Source organism: Musca autumnalis, unplaced genomic scaffold, assembly GCF_047663935.1.
Source record: "Musca autumnalis isolate F117 unplaced genomic scaffold, ASM4766393v1 scaffold_190, whole genome shotgun sequence".
Classification (NCBI taxonomy): domain Eukaryota; kingdom Metazoa; phylum Arthropoda; class Insecta; order Diptera; family Muscidae; genus Musca; species Musca autumnalis.
In genome coordinates, this window is record NW_027411745.1 from 29,223 (window position 1) to 45,257 (window position 16,035).

The 16,035-nt window shown below is 34.9% G+C and overlaps 2 long non-coding RNA genes across 3 annotated transcripts; one reads left to right on the forward strand and one right to left on the reverse strand.

The window, feature by feature from the left end:
- The first annotated feature begins 3,302 nt into the window (after positions 1-3,302).
- LOC141391882 (uncharacterized) lies at positions 3,303-6,132 on the forward strand. Its single transcript, XR_012409736.1, has 3 exons — positions 3,303-3,453; positions 3,514-4,942; positions 5,027-6,132. It is a non-coding gene; the product is annotated as an uncharacterized lncRNA (long non-coding RNA).
- Positions 6,133-6,145: 13 nt separating this feature from the next.
- Positions 6,146-8,987, reverse strand: LOC141391883 (uncharacterized). Of its 2 annotated transcripts, XR_012409738.1 has the most exons (6): positions 8,404-8,987; positions 8,000-8,350; positions 7,035-7,185; positions 6,557-6,632; positions 6,286-6,500; positions 6,146-6,206 (listed from the first exon to the last, which is right to left on the reverse strand). It is a non-coding gene; the product is annotated as an uncharacterized lncRNA (long non-coding RNA). The 2 variants fall into 2 exon arrangements; XR_012409737.1 differs by lacking the exon at positions 6,146-6,206 and having other exon boundaries at positions 6,236-6,500.
- Between the last annotated feature and the right edge of the window lie 7,048 nt (positions 8,988-16,035).

The following is a 16,035-nucleotide window of genomic DNA, read 5'->3' on the forward strand; positions in this document are numbered from 1 at the left end:
CATACACGGACATTAATACAAAATAATTACAGTAAATTCCATAATAATTACAGTAATTCCAAATCTCAAGATTCCAGCTGTATCCGTTCGTCCAATTCCAAATTGTACCAAACTTAGTATCAAGTCGAACTCTTCGTACCCATAAGAAAGATTTTCCAAAACTACCTCAATCCTTCACTTTAGTAGTAATCTTACTTCCAAATTTCAGGATTCAAACTCTATCCGTTAAACCAAAGTAAAATTGTACTAAATTTAGAACAATTTAGAATTTTCGTACCAATTTTCAAAACTTCCTCAACGCAACAGGGCTACAATAATCATACTTTCAAATTGCAGGATTCCACCGCTATCCGTTCACCTACATACAAATTGTACTAAATTTAGTACCATTTAGTGCTTTTCGTAACCATAAGTTTGCTTTTTCAAAACAACCTGAATCCTACTCTTCGACTGTAATCGTAATTCCAAATTTTAGGATTCCAGCTCTATTAATTCACCCGAATCCAAATTGTATCAAATTTAGTACCATTTCTTTCCCAAACAAAAATTTCAGGATTCCAGCTCTACCCGTTCACCCAAATCCACATTGTACCATATTTAGTACCATTTAGTACTTCTCGTACGCACACGTACGACTTTTCAAAATTTCCTCAATACTACACTCCTACAGTAATCTTAATTCCTAATTCCAACACTATCCGTTTACTAAAATTCAAATTGTACCGAATTTAGTGCTTTCTGTACCCATAAGTACGAATTTCCAAAACTACCTCAACTCTACTGTCCGACAGTAATCTTAGTTCCAAATTTCAGAATTCCAGCTTTATCCGTTCATCCAAATCCAAATTGTACCAAATTTAGTACCATTTAGTACTTTTCGTACCCAAAGGTACGAATTTCTAAAACTATCTGAATCCTACACCCCTACAGTAATCTTAATTCAAAACTTTAGGATTCCAGCTCTATCCGTTCACCCAAATCCAAATTTAGTACTGCTCGTAATCATAAATACGAACTTCCAAAACCATTTCCTTATTTCAACGCCATTTCCCAACCTTGATACTTAAAATTCAGGATTCCAGTTCTATCCGTTCACCCAAATCCAAATTGTAATAAATTTAATACCATTTAGTACTTTTCGTACACATAAATACGAATTTCCAAAATTTCCCCAATCCTATGATCCAACAGTAATCTCAATTTCAAATTTCAGGATTCCAGCTCTGTCCGTTCACTCGAATCCCTATTGTACCAAATTTAGTACTTTTCGAACACATAAGTACGAATTTCCAAAACCACCCTCATATCTCAGTCCTACACTTCACAGTAATCTTAATTCCAAATTTCAGGTTTCCAGCTACATACATACGTTCACCCAAATCCAAATTGTACTAAATTTAGTACCATTTAGTGCTTTTCGTACCCATAAGTACGAATTTTCAAAACTACCTCAATTCTACACCCCACCAGTAATCTCAATTCCAAATTTCGAGATTCCAACTATATCCGTTCACCCAAATCCCCATTGTCCCAAATTTAGTACCATTTAGTACTTTTCATTCACATAAGTAAGAATTTCCAAAACTTCCCCAGTCCTACACTCCAACAGTAATATCAATTCCAAATTTCAGGAATCCAGCTCTATCCGTTTACTCAAATCCAAATTGTACTAAATTTAGTACCAATTATTACTTTTCGTACACTCAAGTTTCCAAAAACCCTTTGGTGCATCTTTCTTACTCTTCATCAGTGATCCTCAGTCCAAATTTGAGGAATCAAGCCCTATCCGTTCACCCAAATCGAAACGGTACCAAATTTAGTGCTATTTAGTATTTTTCGTACCCTATGTACGAATTTCCAAAACTTCCACAATATTAAACTCCACCAGTAATCTCAGTTCCAAATTTAGAGATTCCAGCGCTATCCGTTCACCCAAATCCCCATTATACAAAATTTAGTTCCATTTAGTACTTTCCGTACACATAAGTACTAATTTCCAAAACCACCTTCATATCTCAATCCTACACTTCAACAGTAATATTAATTCCAAATTTCAGGTTTCCAGCTCTATCCGTTCATTCAAATCCAAATTGTACTAAATTTAGCACCATTTAGTACTTTTCGTACCCATAAGTACGAATTTTCAAAACTACCTCAATCCTACACCCCACCAGTAATCTCAATTCCAAATTTCGAGATTCCAGCTATTATCCGTTCACCCAAATCCCCATTGTATCAAATTTAGTACCATTTAGTACTTTTCATACACATAAGTACGAATTTCCAAAAGTTCTTCAATCCTACACTCCAACAGTAATCTCAATTCCAAATATCAGGATTCCAGCTCTATCCGTTCACCCAAATCCCTATTGTACCAAATTTAGTACTATTTAGTACTTTTCGTACACATAAGCACGAATTTCCAAAACTACCCTCATATCTCAATCCTACACTACAACAGTAACCTTAATTCCAAATTTCAGGTTTCCAGCTCTTTACGTTCACCCAAATCTAAATTGTACTAAATTTAGTACTTTTCGTACACATGATTGGTAATTTTCCAAACCATTTCCTTTTAGAAGCACCACTTCCCAACCTTGATTTCCATACCAAATTCCTATATTCCTGGGGCCTATTATTGATTTCATTAATTATTTAGCGATTTCATCAAATTACAGATTTTGAAATTGAAAATTGAATAGTTATGACTGTACATCTCCATATACGATAAAAATCTTAATTGCAAATAAATCGTGGTAATATGCACAATTCTATTGCACTTTCATTGATTTGCAAACATTTAGTTATTACCAAAAATTCAGGTCCATACAGTTTTTAGTTGTTGTTATTTCTGGCCGATTTCTGAATTTATTCCCCTAATGTTGTCTTCAACAGCAACTCATTTGTTCATTTGCGTAATTGATGTTTATACACCATTATCACCAACTGCGATATGTGTTGCAATGGAAGATAACAAATGTCTTGTCTTTCTATTATTTAGTGGCTTACGATAAAATAAGTGCGCCTAGAAGTAAACTACAAAATTTGAAATTATGTGTGATCTCTTACGATATCAAGAACTTATGGCATTGTTAATTTTACACATGTCTTGCAGAGGGCCAACTAAGTGAATAAGTACGTAATATGCTGTTTATATTAGGGCATTTTGCGGGGTTAACCTTCATTATCAGGATTTGTTTGCCTAATCTCATCAAATTTATCAAGATTTACCACACAAAATTAAATCTTTTCATGACCGGATTTGTTTGAGATCCTACATGAAATCTTGATACTAATGTCATGCAACACTGTTTTTGTACAAAAAAATGCAACTCATTTCCTTTTGTACGAAAAGTTGCAAGTGTTGGCACAATTCCTTTGTTTACATTTTGTTAATTTGTCAAACAAAAGAAAATATTAGAATAATAAAAATGGAGATAAATTCGCAGAAAGGTAAATATATAAATATTTATTTGAATAGCAGCATAAAATAACATTTCTATTTCATTTCAGGAAATGTCACAAAACTTAAAAGCAATCTGTCTAAAAACGGGAGACCATCCATCTCAACAGAACAACGTCAGCTATCAAGGCAAACATGAGTGGCCGGCTACTTAAGAAAACTTGCGATTTAAGGAAATTTTTGTATATTTTTCTGCGAAGGGTCGGTAAAGGAAATTTGTTCCATTATTTCAATCGACAGTTTGTCGAGCAGCCCGAAAGTGACAGGGCGAAGAGAAAAGTATTACGTTGCATCTGATCTCTTCCTGCCGACGATGAACTACCACAGTTTAAGGGTAGTTTACACTATCTATCAATGTCATATGACACGAAATAAAAACATTCCATATCTACCCACGCAGGCAATGTGAAGATGTAATCTTATTACATGTTTGCTGGTGAAGACGCACAAAGCAAATGGCGTAAGGAAAATCCCTAATATTGCACATACAGTTGAACCTCGATTATCCGTGAATCGATTATCCGGGAACCTCCACTATCCGTGATAGAAAATAAATGTTGGACTTTTTTCCATTTCTTCTATTTTTCGTTATAAACTTCATTATCCGGGAGTAAAAACACACTTTCCAATTAATTTGATTAAGCAAACAAAAGGTAAACAAACGAAAACTGGAAATTCTCCCATATTACACAATTTGCGTATTTATGGTATCACAAAAACCATGGGACAAAGATGAATCTGATGATGATGATATTATGTATCCTTCTAAAATTTGGTGGATTACCGTAACAAATTTCATAAAAATTTCAGATTTTGATATTATTGTACAATATTATGTCATTTTTACTTAAAAATATGTTCAAAAACTGCATAAAAGCATTGCCTACATTATCCGGGAAAATCGATTATCCGTAATGCCTCCGGTCCCGACCATCACGGATAATCGAGGTCCGACTGTATTAGCGATTATATAACGATAGAAAATTTCATGACATATGACATTTACATATATTGTAAACTACCCCTTACAACGGATGTTGTTGCCAAAGCCATCAGGGACGCTAAATCATCCAAAGCGTTGGACCCTGAAGGAATCTCCATGGTAATGCTCACTAAAGTTCTCAACTTGTCGCTAGTCACCGTCATTGTTCCCGAAGTCTGGAAAGTGGGCAGGGTTCCAGTAAAAGTGAATCGTACAGGCCGATTTCGCTTTTGTCGCCCCTAGCGAAGACCCTTGACGCCTTAGTTCTCCCCAGTGTCAGGAATAGCAATCAAGTTGCCGATCATCAGCATGGATTACGTAAGCAGCACGACAACAGCACATACATATATTTGTCAAGGACTCAACCAGGGACGACCGTGCGATAGAACAGTGATGGTGGCGCTTGCCTTATCAAAAGCCTTTGATACAGTCGGGCACTCCACGCTGTTTGAGGACATTGAGCAGCATTGCGGATGATTGCACGATCCTGGCGGCAGGTACCTATTCTGATGACATCTGTGAGAGACTGAACAACTATTTAACCGATCTTCCCACCTCTTTTCCATTCGTGAAATATGCAGATTGCCACCACAAAATGTTCAACCACTCTGTTCACCACATGGACATGAGTTGAATGTCGTGGTCGACGGTAGCAGAATTCCGACCACATTCGACACTACATTCAAGTCGTGCGACATCTGCCCAGTATGTGGCATGGGCCCGCACTACACAAAGCACCTATTCATCTAACTCCAGTGGATCTGTGGCTACCTACATCCCATCGAATCAGCCATTTTCCTGGAACTGGGGATATACCCAGATTGAACAGAAGAACGAAAATACAAATATAATAATAAACACTTTTACAACAACAACAACCTGTCTCCCGAGTCTTTATGGACGCAGCCAGTCCAGGATTTCAGTCTGGATGAAATAATACACGTACGAACATATTTGCGTTGCTATGATAAATTCAACATTGACCTAATGGATACGAGTAGTATACAGTTATACAGTCTACTCACAATAGCTGACTTCCGTATCGTCAGTTGCTTTACAAATGACTGAAAATGTGCGAAGTGTTATTTTTCTTAACGCCATTGCAATTAACAACTACAATGTGTTTCAAAACATCAAAATTACGCATTGCAGGTAAAACATGTATCATTTTTATTTCTGATACATTTATTTGCATTTTCGAACAACAATGTATGAGTGGGCAACTGAAATATTTTGACGAAGTTTAAACAACACAAAGCAAATGACGATAGGGAAGTCTGCCAATGTTTTAGTATGTTGAATTTAACATGGGGATATCATATGAAGGAGCCAATTGTCCCCTCACTGCATTAGAGCGACTTCATAAAGTACATTAAAGAAGAATGGCAAAAAAATACCATTGGAATATGACATTCCGAAACTTATTTATTCAATTCAGAGATGTTTACAAGCCGTCATTGATGTTCGATGTAGACATGCGAAGTTTCAGAACCAACTTTTCGAGAAATACCACTGAAAATTTGTGAATTTTGCAATACTTTAGTTGACAATACAATGTTGTTTTCCTTCTTGGCAATTTTAAGAACATTTTTGATGAAATTTAGCTACTTTTTTGATTTATTTTATTAATAAGCATGTGTATGTATTATACTCTTAACAAATATATAAAACGTTATTTTATTTAAAATTTTGTATAATATTGGGTTTGCAATAATTTAGTTGACTAACTGTATTGAGCAGCTGAAGATTTGAATTTTTGACCTGAAAAAAAAAATACATGAAACATAGAAGTCTAAAGAACACAAAAATTATAAGTTTTATTGTGAATAAACACACGAACAATTGCGCTAAAATCTTTAACCAACTTTGCTTGCTTTTAAATCACAATTTAAATCCAACATATTTAAAATCGCATCGCAAAAATTATCAACAAATAATTGGTGTGAGGGTGGGGCCAAAATTAGCAGCGAAATGACACTTTAAAAAATACAGTAAAATTATTTTCGGTATAATGAGAACTGTAACACCAATATCTCAATCCGTGACATTTGATTCCTGTAAAAAAAAACATTACAATTTTAAAAAATAGAGTCCCTGCTGAGTCCACTTACCTCAACTTCCAATTTCAAATCTTTCGGATAATCATTACGGAAGCAGCCAGGTATAATGGCCTTTAGCGGATCCGATCTATAATGAGACAAGTTTTCACTGCAATATGGAGCATGGCTATCGTAAGCCACCAAGGATAATCCTTGAAAAACATATACGGGTATGTTCTGGGATACACTTCGCCTCTCACTTCACGCCTCAAGCATCATTTACGGTTATTTTTCGAGTGTTTTATGAACGGACTAAGGTGTACTCTTCTTTTTAAATACGCTCATGATTCCTAGCCCCAAAAAATTCGCAATAAATAGGAGTAAATGGGCTGAACAAAATGCATGAGGCGTCAAGTAAGAGGAGAAGTGTGTCGCAGAACATGCCCGATAGTAGCTATAGGCTGGTTTTAGGAATTTAGGAAGATCGTTTTGGATAACGTTGACTGGGAGAGAAGAAGTGGCTGTTTGAGCTAATGGAACACAATACTACCTTGTCACTGTTCCAACCAGTTGATGCTGCTATATCCACAACTGAAAACTCTATAGTATTACCATCCTCATTCCACTTTATTTACTTTACTCCATTTATTATCTCCAAAGCCATAGTCACTGCCAAGGGTGCACATTCTTTGACAGCATGTCTGAACATTTTAGAAAAATTGATTAGCCACACTTATGTCATGTTCACACGAGCGTTTGAAGTACGTGTTTCGAGAGTCGAAATACGTACACGAATTAACCCGTTTCCACGACACCATTCGCTGTTCACCGTAACGTATATCAATTCTTCTCACTTTTTGTTTCCTGGTTTTTAAGGAAATTTGAACAAATTTGAACAGGAAATACAATAGCCCTTCCTTTGAATGTATGTTTTATATTTAATTACACGTTTTTCATCATATTTTCCATAAATTCTGTAAATTTAGCTATTTTCAATATATTTTTATGTATTTCTATTTTCAAAATTAAGGAGAGAGAGAGACATGTCAAAACAATATTTGTGTATACAGACTTTCAGGCAGGTATTTGATTTTTGTTTCTAGATTTGTACGCGAAATTAAAACAATGGACCAAAAATGGAACTGCAATGAAAGAGAATAGAAAATTTGCTATGCTTTGAACGTATACTAATCGTTAAACCGTTTACCTTTAATTCATGTTTTCCATATTTTCTAAAAAATCCATACATTTTTAAATTGTATATTTTGTCTGTCATAATTAATTTATTTCGATAAATGCTCTCATTTGTTAGAGATGGGACTTATTTTATCGTTGTTCGGAGAGTATTTCTACTCGAACAACGTAGTAAAATCGTCGTTCGTTCACAAAATTTTGTATGGGGAAATAAGTAATTTATTCGTAGTTATGGGTCGAACAACGAATAGAGAACGAACGACGTACCGTGGAAACGCCACATTACTCATAGATACATATGTTGGAAATATTTTAACTTACTTCACATACTTGGGTCCACCATAAGAAATAATCTTCGCCTTAATAGGTACATACATTGCTAATGATATTCATACATCAGCGATAGTCCAGTCCGAAGTAACACAATAAGGTGGAAATATTTTCGGCCGGTATATCCAAATTTTTGTTTAATGGAAAACCCAAGACATATTTGATGTCGGGGTTTTGGTATAGCTACATCTGTTTCGTCATGCACAATTCGAAGCATTAATATTTACATACATCTTCTGAGCAGGATTTTTTAGAATTATTGGAGCACCACTGAACCAAAATAAAAGCAAGCCGACTTTAATAACAAACATCTCCTGGAATGCCTTTGGATTCCATGCCCATCTTGAGGGAGAACAGGGATAATTTACGTACAATATGATATACAATGAATATACCTTTTCAGTTCACTCCACCACCATAAGCATCGAAAAACAAGTGACAATGCGACCCTAAAGGCCTGCGTACATAAGCTGCCTTGCCTGCTTACCTTGCTTACTTCTGATAAAAGAATAAAAAAGAAAAGGGCAACCCAGTTCGAAATTTCCTCGGCCTTCTTTATTCTTTTATTTTTATTATGTCAAAAATGAGGCAGGAAAGCCAGGCAATCAGGCAAGGCAGCTTATGTACTCACCCCTTTAGTCCCAAATTACATTGGGCGAGTTTACTTGCGGCAATTGTCATTTTGTAGGAGAGAGAGGTGAGGCATATGGTAACCCTTTGCCTCTCAGCACCCTCTCTCACCTACAAACTGACAATTGCCGCAAGTAAACTCGCCTAATGTAAATTGGGACTTATTGTCGCGACCAAAAAAGACCAACATCCATCCTTTCTAAATTCCTTTGATTATTATAATGAATAATATTATAACCCAATGTGGCCACAACAATGGTTCTGCACTTTTCCGATTGTTTTTCTTTTTCGGCTCAGAAGCTTTACAATCTTGCATACAGGTACGCAGGAAATTTGTATTTGATGCTGTTGCGACGCGTATCCCGAAATATACATATTTTATAAATTTATTAGTTGACTTTTTGTTTTTTATGTATACATAAACAAAAATCAGCTGTCATTTGTATCTTCACAAAGGCATATATAAACGGTTAAGATTAACCCACTGGATCTTTAAATCCCACAGGGTTAACCTTCAATAGTATAAACGCCCTATAATAGTAATGAAAAATAAGGATTTTTGTTGTTGTTATTTTTTGTGGTTCCAGGACGAATTTTCTAAAACCCGACCTTATCTCGCACATTTGCATCAACAGTGACCTACTGGTAAAATTTCAAGCTCCTAGCTTTAGCCGTTTTGGCTGGGCGTTGATGATGAGTCAGTCAGTCAGTCAATCACTTATCACCAAGCTCATTTATATATATAGATAGACTAGCAAAATGCCCGCTACTTCGTATGCGGAAAGGATATAAAAAAAAAAACAAATAAACAATATATAATATGGAAATGACAAACACTGAAAATTTGGTCGCACTAATACCAATTTTAATCAATATTTATTTTTATCTTAGTACTGTACGTACCCCTTAAGTTCGTTTTTAAAAAAGATCAGCCGTATCTCACCCTTACACATTAACAGCGAGATCAACATTGCACACCAATACACACCCTAACTCCAAAAAATAAAAATTCCAGCACTGTCCCTACACCCAAAAATAAATTGAGTACCATTAAGTAATTTTCGTATACTTATGGTACGTATTTCGACGACATATCTCAGCCATACACGGACATTAATACAAAATAATTACAGTAAATTCCATAATAATTACAGTAATTCCAAATCTCAAAATTCCAGCTGTATCCGTTCGTCCAATTCCAAATTGTACCAAACTTAGAATCAAGTCGAACTCTTCGTACCCATAAGTAAGATTTTCCAAAACTACCTCAATCCTTCACTTTAGTAGTAATCTTACTTCCAAATTTCAGGATTCAAACTCTATCCGTTAAACCAAATTAAAATTGTACTCAATTTAGAACAATTTAGAATTTTCGTACCAATTTTCAAAACTTCCTCAACGCAACAGGGCTACAATAATCATACTTTCAAATTGCAGGATTCCACCGCTATCCGTTCACCTACATACAAATTGTACTAAATTTAGTACCATTTAGTGCCATAAGTTTGCTTTTTCAAAACAACCTGAATCCTACTCTTCGACTGTAATCGTAATTCCAAATTTCAGGATTCCAGCTCTATTAATTCACCCGAATCCAAATTGTATCAAATTTAGTACCATTTCTTTCCCAAACAAAAATTTCAGGATTCCAGCTCTACCCGTTCACCCAAATCCACATTGTACCATATTTAGTACCATTTAGTACTTCTCGTACGCACACGTACGACTTTTAAAAATTTCCTCAATACTACACTCCTACAGTAATCTTAATTCCTAATTCCAACACTATCCGTTTACTAAAATTCAAATTGTACCGAATTTAGTGCTTTCTGTACCCATAAGTACCAATTTCCAAAGCTACCTCAATTCTACTGTCCGACAGTAATCTTAGTTCCAAATTTCAGAATTCCAGCTTTATCCGTTCATCCAAATCCAAATTGTACCAAATTTAGTACCATTTAGTACTTTTCGTACTCAAAGGTACGAATTTCTAAAACTATCTCAATCCTACACCCCTACAGTAATCTTAATTCAAAACTTTAGGATTCCAGCTCTATCCGTTCACCCAAATCCAAATTTAGTACTGCTCGTAATCATAAATACGAACTTCCAAAACCATTTCCTTATTTCAACGCCATTTCCCAACCTTGATACTTAAAATTCAGGATTCCAGTTCTATCCGTTCACCCAAATCCAAATTGTAATAAATTTAGTACCATTTAGTACTTTTCGTACACATAAATACGAATTTCCAAAATTTCCCCAATCCTATGATCCAACAGTAATCTCAATTTCAAATTTCAGGATTCCAGCTCTGTCCGTTCACTCGAATCCCTATTGTATCAAATTTAGTACTTTTCGAACACATAAGTACGAATTTCCAAAACCACCCTCATATCTCAGTCCTACACTTCACAGTAATCTTAATTCCAAATTTCAGGTTTCCAGCTACATACATACGTTCACCCAAATCCAAATTGTACTAAATTTAGTACCATTTAGTACTTTTCGTACCCATAAGTACGAATTTTCAAAACTACCTCAATTCTACACCCCACCAGTAATCTCAATTCCAAATTTCGAGATTCCAACTATATCCGTTCACCCAAATCCCCATTGTCCCAAATTTAGTACCATTTAGTACTTTTCATTCACATAAGTAAGAATTTCCAAAACTTCCCCAGTCCTACACTCCAACAGTAATATCAATTCCAAATTTCAGGAATCCAGCTCTATCCGTTCACTCAAATCCAAATTGTGCTAAATTTAGTACCACTTATTACTTTTCGTACACTCAAGTTTCCAAAAACCCTTTGGTGCATCTTTCTTACTCTTCATCAGTGATCCTCAGTCCAAATTTGAGGAATCAAGCCCTATCCGTTCACCCAAATCGAAACTGTACCAAATTTAGTGCTATTTAGTATTTTTCGTACCCTATGTACGAATTTCCAAAACATCCACAATATTAAACTCCACCAGTAATCTCAGTTCCAAATTTAGAGATTCCAGCGCTATCCGTTCACCCAAATCCCCATTATACAAAATTTAGTTCCATTTAGTACTTTCCGTACACATAAGTACTAATTTCCAAAACCACCTTCATATCTCAATCCTACACTTCAACAGTAATATTAATTCCAAATTTCAGGTTTCCAGCTCTATCCGTTCATTCAAATCCAAATTGTACTAAATTTAGCACCATTTAGTACTTTTCGTACCCATAAGTACGAATTTTCAAAACTACCTCAATCCTACACCCCACCAGTAATCTCAATTCCAAATTTCGAGATTCCAGCTATTATCCGTTCACCCAAATCCCCATTGTATCAAATTTAGTACCATTTAGTACTTTTCATACACATAAGTACGAATTTCCAAAAGTTCTTCAATCCTACACTCCAACAGTAATCTCAATTCCAAATATCAGGATTCCAGCTCTATCCGTTCACCCAAATCCCTATTGTACCAAATTTAGTACTATTTAGTACTTTTCGTACACATAAGCACGAATTTCCAAAACTACCCTCATATCTCAATCCTACACTACAACAGTAACCTTAATTCCAAATTTCAGGTTTCCAGCTCTTTACGTTCACCCAAATCTAAATTGTACTAAATTTAGTACTTTTCGTACACATGATTGGTAATTTTCCAAACCATTTCCTTTTAGAAGCACCACTTCCCAACCTTGATTTCCATACCAAATTCCTATATTCCTGGGGCCTATTATTGATTTCATTCAAATTACAGATTTTGAAATTGAAAATTGAATAGTTATGACTGTACATCTCCATATACGATAAAATTCTTAATTGCAAATAAATCGTGGTAATATGCACAATTCTATTGCACTTTCATTGATTTGCAAACATTTAGTTATTACCAAAAAGTCAGGTCCATACAGTTTTTAGTTGTTGTTATTTCTGGCCGATTTCTGACTTTATTCCCCTAATGTTGTCTTCAACAGCAACTCATTTGTTCATTTGCGTAATTGATGTTTATACACCATTAGCACCAACTGCGACATCTGTTGCAATGGAAGATAACAAATGTCTTGTCTTTCTATTATTTAGTGGTTTACGATAAAATAAGTGCGCCTAGAAGTAAACTACAAAATTTGAAATTATGTGTGATCTCTTACGATATCAGGAAGTTATGGCATTGTTAATTTTACACATGTCGTGCAGAGGGCCAACTAAGTGAATAAGTACGTAATAGTAAAGAAAAATAAGGATTTTTGTTGTTGTTATTTTTTGTGGTTCCAGGACGAATTTTCTAAAACCCGGCCTTATCTCGCACATTTGCATCAACAGTGACCCACTGGTAAAATTTCAAGCTCCTAGCTTTAGCCGTTTTGGCTGGGCGTTGATGATGAGTCAGTCAGTCAGTCAATCACTTATCACCAAGCTCATTTATATATATAGATAGATTGACTTCGTATTATATATTTACAAGAAATTTCGTCATTTTATGGGCATAATGCACCTTTTTAATATATGACAACAATGTGTTTCAGAAGATGTTTGCTCTTGTTTGCTCTTACAAACAAATTGTAAGACCAAATAAATGTTTGTCAATAAAGGAGTAAAATATTTGCTGAACCGTGTTCATATTAAAAGCAATTTGGTTAAATTTTTGTTTGCTTCCAAATAGTTTTGTTTTCCCAAAATCAGATGTTTTCTTGTTTGCCTTTGAAAAATATTTGCTGGTCAAATTGTGGCAAATAAATATGTGTCACTTTTGAGCAAATATTTGCCTAATGTGACCTTACCGTTAATGTTCAACGGCATTAAGCCATTTTTTTCACAAATAATATTTGCTATAATAATGTTCAAAATACATACGGAGTGGCCCATATTCATTTATCTCACGAAAATTTTCAAGGCCAATGCATTGGTTTACTGACCTCTCTTTTTGCTACATTTTTTCTACTTTGCCAAATCCAAATACATATGTATTCAAAACCAATAACAATAAGCTAGCGCCTCTGCTAGTTGTGATCCACTCAAATAATGGACCTCTCAATTGTTGTCATTGCTCTTTGTTTCTTACCTCCGCCATCGCCTTATTTTATCAACAGCAACATTAACACATCTACTTGTCGTGATGAATCTATTGTTGCTTCGACTTCTAATGACATCTTCGATGCATTGAAAAGTCAGTAAGAAAATAAAATCAAAGCGATCACATCGGAGAGCAGACGGCCCAATTATTAAGTACAAACATTAGAACAACAACAATTCTTGAAAGAACCTCCTCAACACAAAGTGAATTAAAGCACCAAATTTACAACAATCTCTTGAATCGACCTTAAGTTTCGAATAATATAACTTTGAATTATTAACTAAAGCAATATTTGAAGCTCATATACACGAATTCTAAATAAAGTAAACTGAAATCTGAACATGCAACAAAACAAATTCTTTAATTTGCACAAAGGAAAAAAAGGGTAAACAGAATGTGCATGGAAAAAACAATAACTTAATTTGACGTGAGCAAAAACTCACTCCCAGTCCTAAACATTTGGTCCTAACGATCCGAATGGTGTTCTTGAGAATTTGTGCTAAATTTTACAAAACAAAAATGGCAATGACATTATACAAGTCAAAATCCTGTTTAAACGGAACACTGAATTTTATTTAACATATAATTGAAGTCTATAAATCAAAATAAAATACAAAATATCACAACAACAGAAACATACCTGAAAAAACATACCATCGAGCGATTGTGCGATAACCGTTTATAGTTAGCCATAAATGCTTGAAACTACATAAGATGTTTGAGAAATGTTCAAAGCATGAACTTTAAAGCCGAAATTATTATCAAACAATTATATACCAAATAGACATCAGTCAATGATATTTAAGCAGACAAGTTTTGGAATTGCCGCACACATCTTTCTTCATAAAATTTCTTTGGAGGTTATTCAAATTTTGGATTTCGTATTTCATTTTAACTTGGGCATTATTTGCATAAAATTTAATCTTTCGACATCCCCTTCATAAAAAATAAAATATGGCGATTAAAAAGTTTCTTAATCTGTTCAACGATTTACTGGACTTCGAAGAACTGGTCGGTACATCGGAAGATAATGTCCACGAGATTCGAGTACTTAGAAGTTCTTATGAAATATGCAGGGATGATAGCATCAACAAAACAAACAACACAATTGACCTAAAACACTTAAGAGAAACTTTCAAGACATCATTTAAAGTTTATCAATCTTGTTATGTTGCAATTAACACCAAAATTGATGCGACCTTCACTTCTACGAACAAATTTACTATCTCCAAAAAAAAAAATTCAATCCAATCCGCTTCCCTACAGACCCTATTCTTTCCGGCCCAACGCTACCTTTAATTCCGGCTTTGCTCAGGGCTAATGGGGGTGTTCTTACCGGAAGAAATTGGTCTGGGTCGACCAAGAAAAATTAATTGGTTTAGGTAGCATTATTATCACGTGTAAATTGATCTAACACTCTAGTAACTTCGGAAATGAATAAGATAGAAGAAGATTCCGATGTTTTCCGTCTTCTCAAGTCGAATTACCCTCCCAACCATGCCGACTTTTAAAAATATCTTGTCAGCCCACCTGCTTTTTCCATAAACCATTCAATTTCGTGGAAAATATCTCGGAATTAGTTTAAAAATTCATATCTATATTTAATGCAAAACATAAATCAACGGACGTGTTTTAATATACAATATGCAAATAGCAATAAATAGGTTATTATATATATATAATTGTTCCACAAACATCCCAGACGGGACAGGGGAGACTTCTCTCATATCAATGAGTGCACCCCGATTCATATTAGCTCAATGATATGGGACCTACTGTTTATCGCCGAGTCCGAACGGCGTGTCTTACGACACCACTTTATAGAGAAGTTTTACATGGCTGAAATACTCAGGAAATGTCGCCTACATTACTGAGGGGTATTTTGCCACCGTTGAAAATTTTGATGTTGCCTGGTCGGGGAATCGAACCCACGACCTACTGCGTGCAAGGCGGGTGTGCATACCATTGCACCACGGTGACACCCATAAATAAATAGGTTATTACGTATTTGAATAATATTAAGGTAAAACAAAGATTCCGTATTCAATAAAAAATCCTAATATTTTAGATGTTTTGATCTCTCAGCACATTCTATGTATGTCATTGAAAGAAATTATGATCTGTATTTCATTTAATACTCACTGTTTATAGCATCCACTCAAACAAGCGCTTGTAGTCTGGATCTTTTAATTCTTGATCAACTATTTTAAGGGGTTAAAATGTGTTGAGATCGAAATATGATGATTGTGTGAGAAGTTAAAAGTATATAAACGCTTAAACTAATTGCGGAAAATACATTAATTTTGATAGTTTGGTCCATGATAATTGTACAA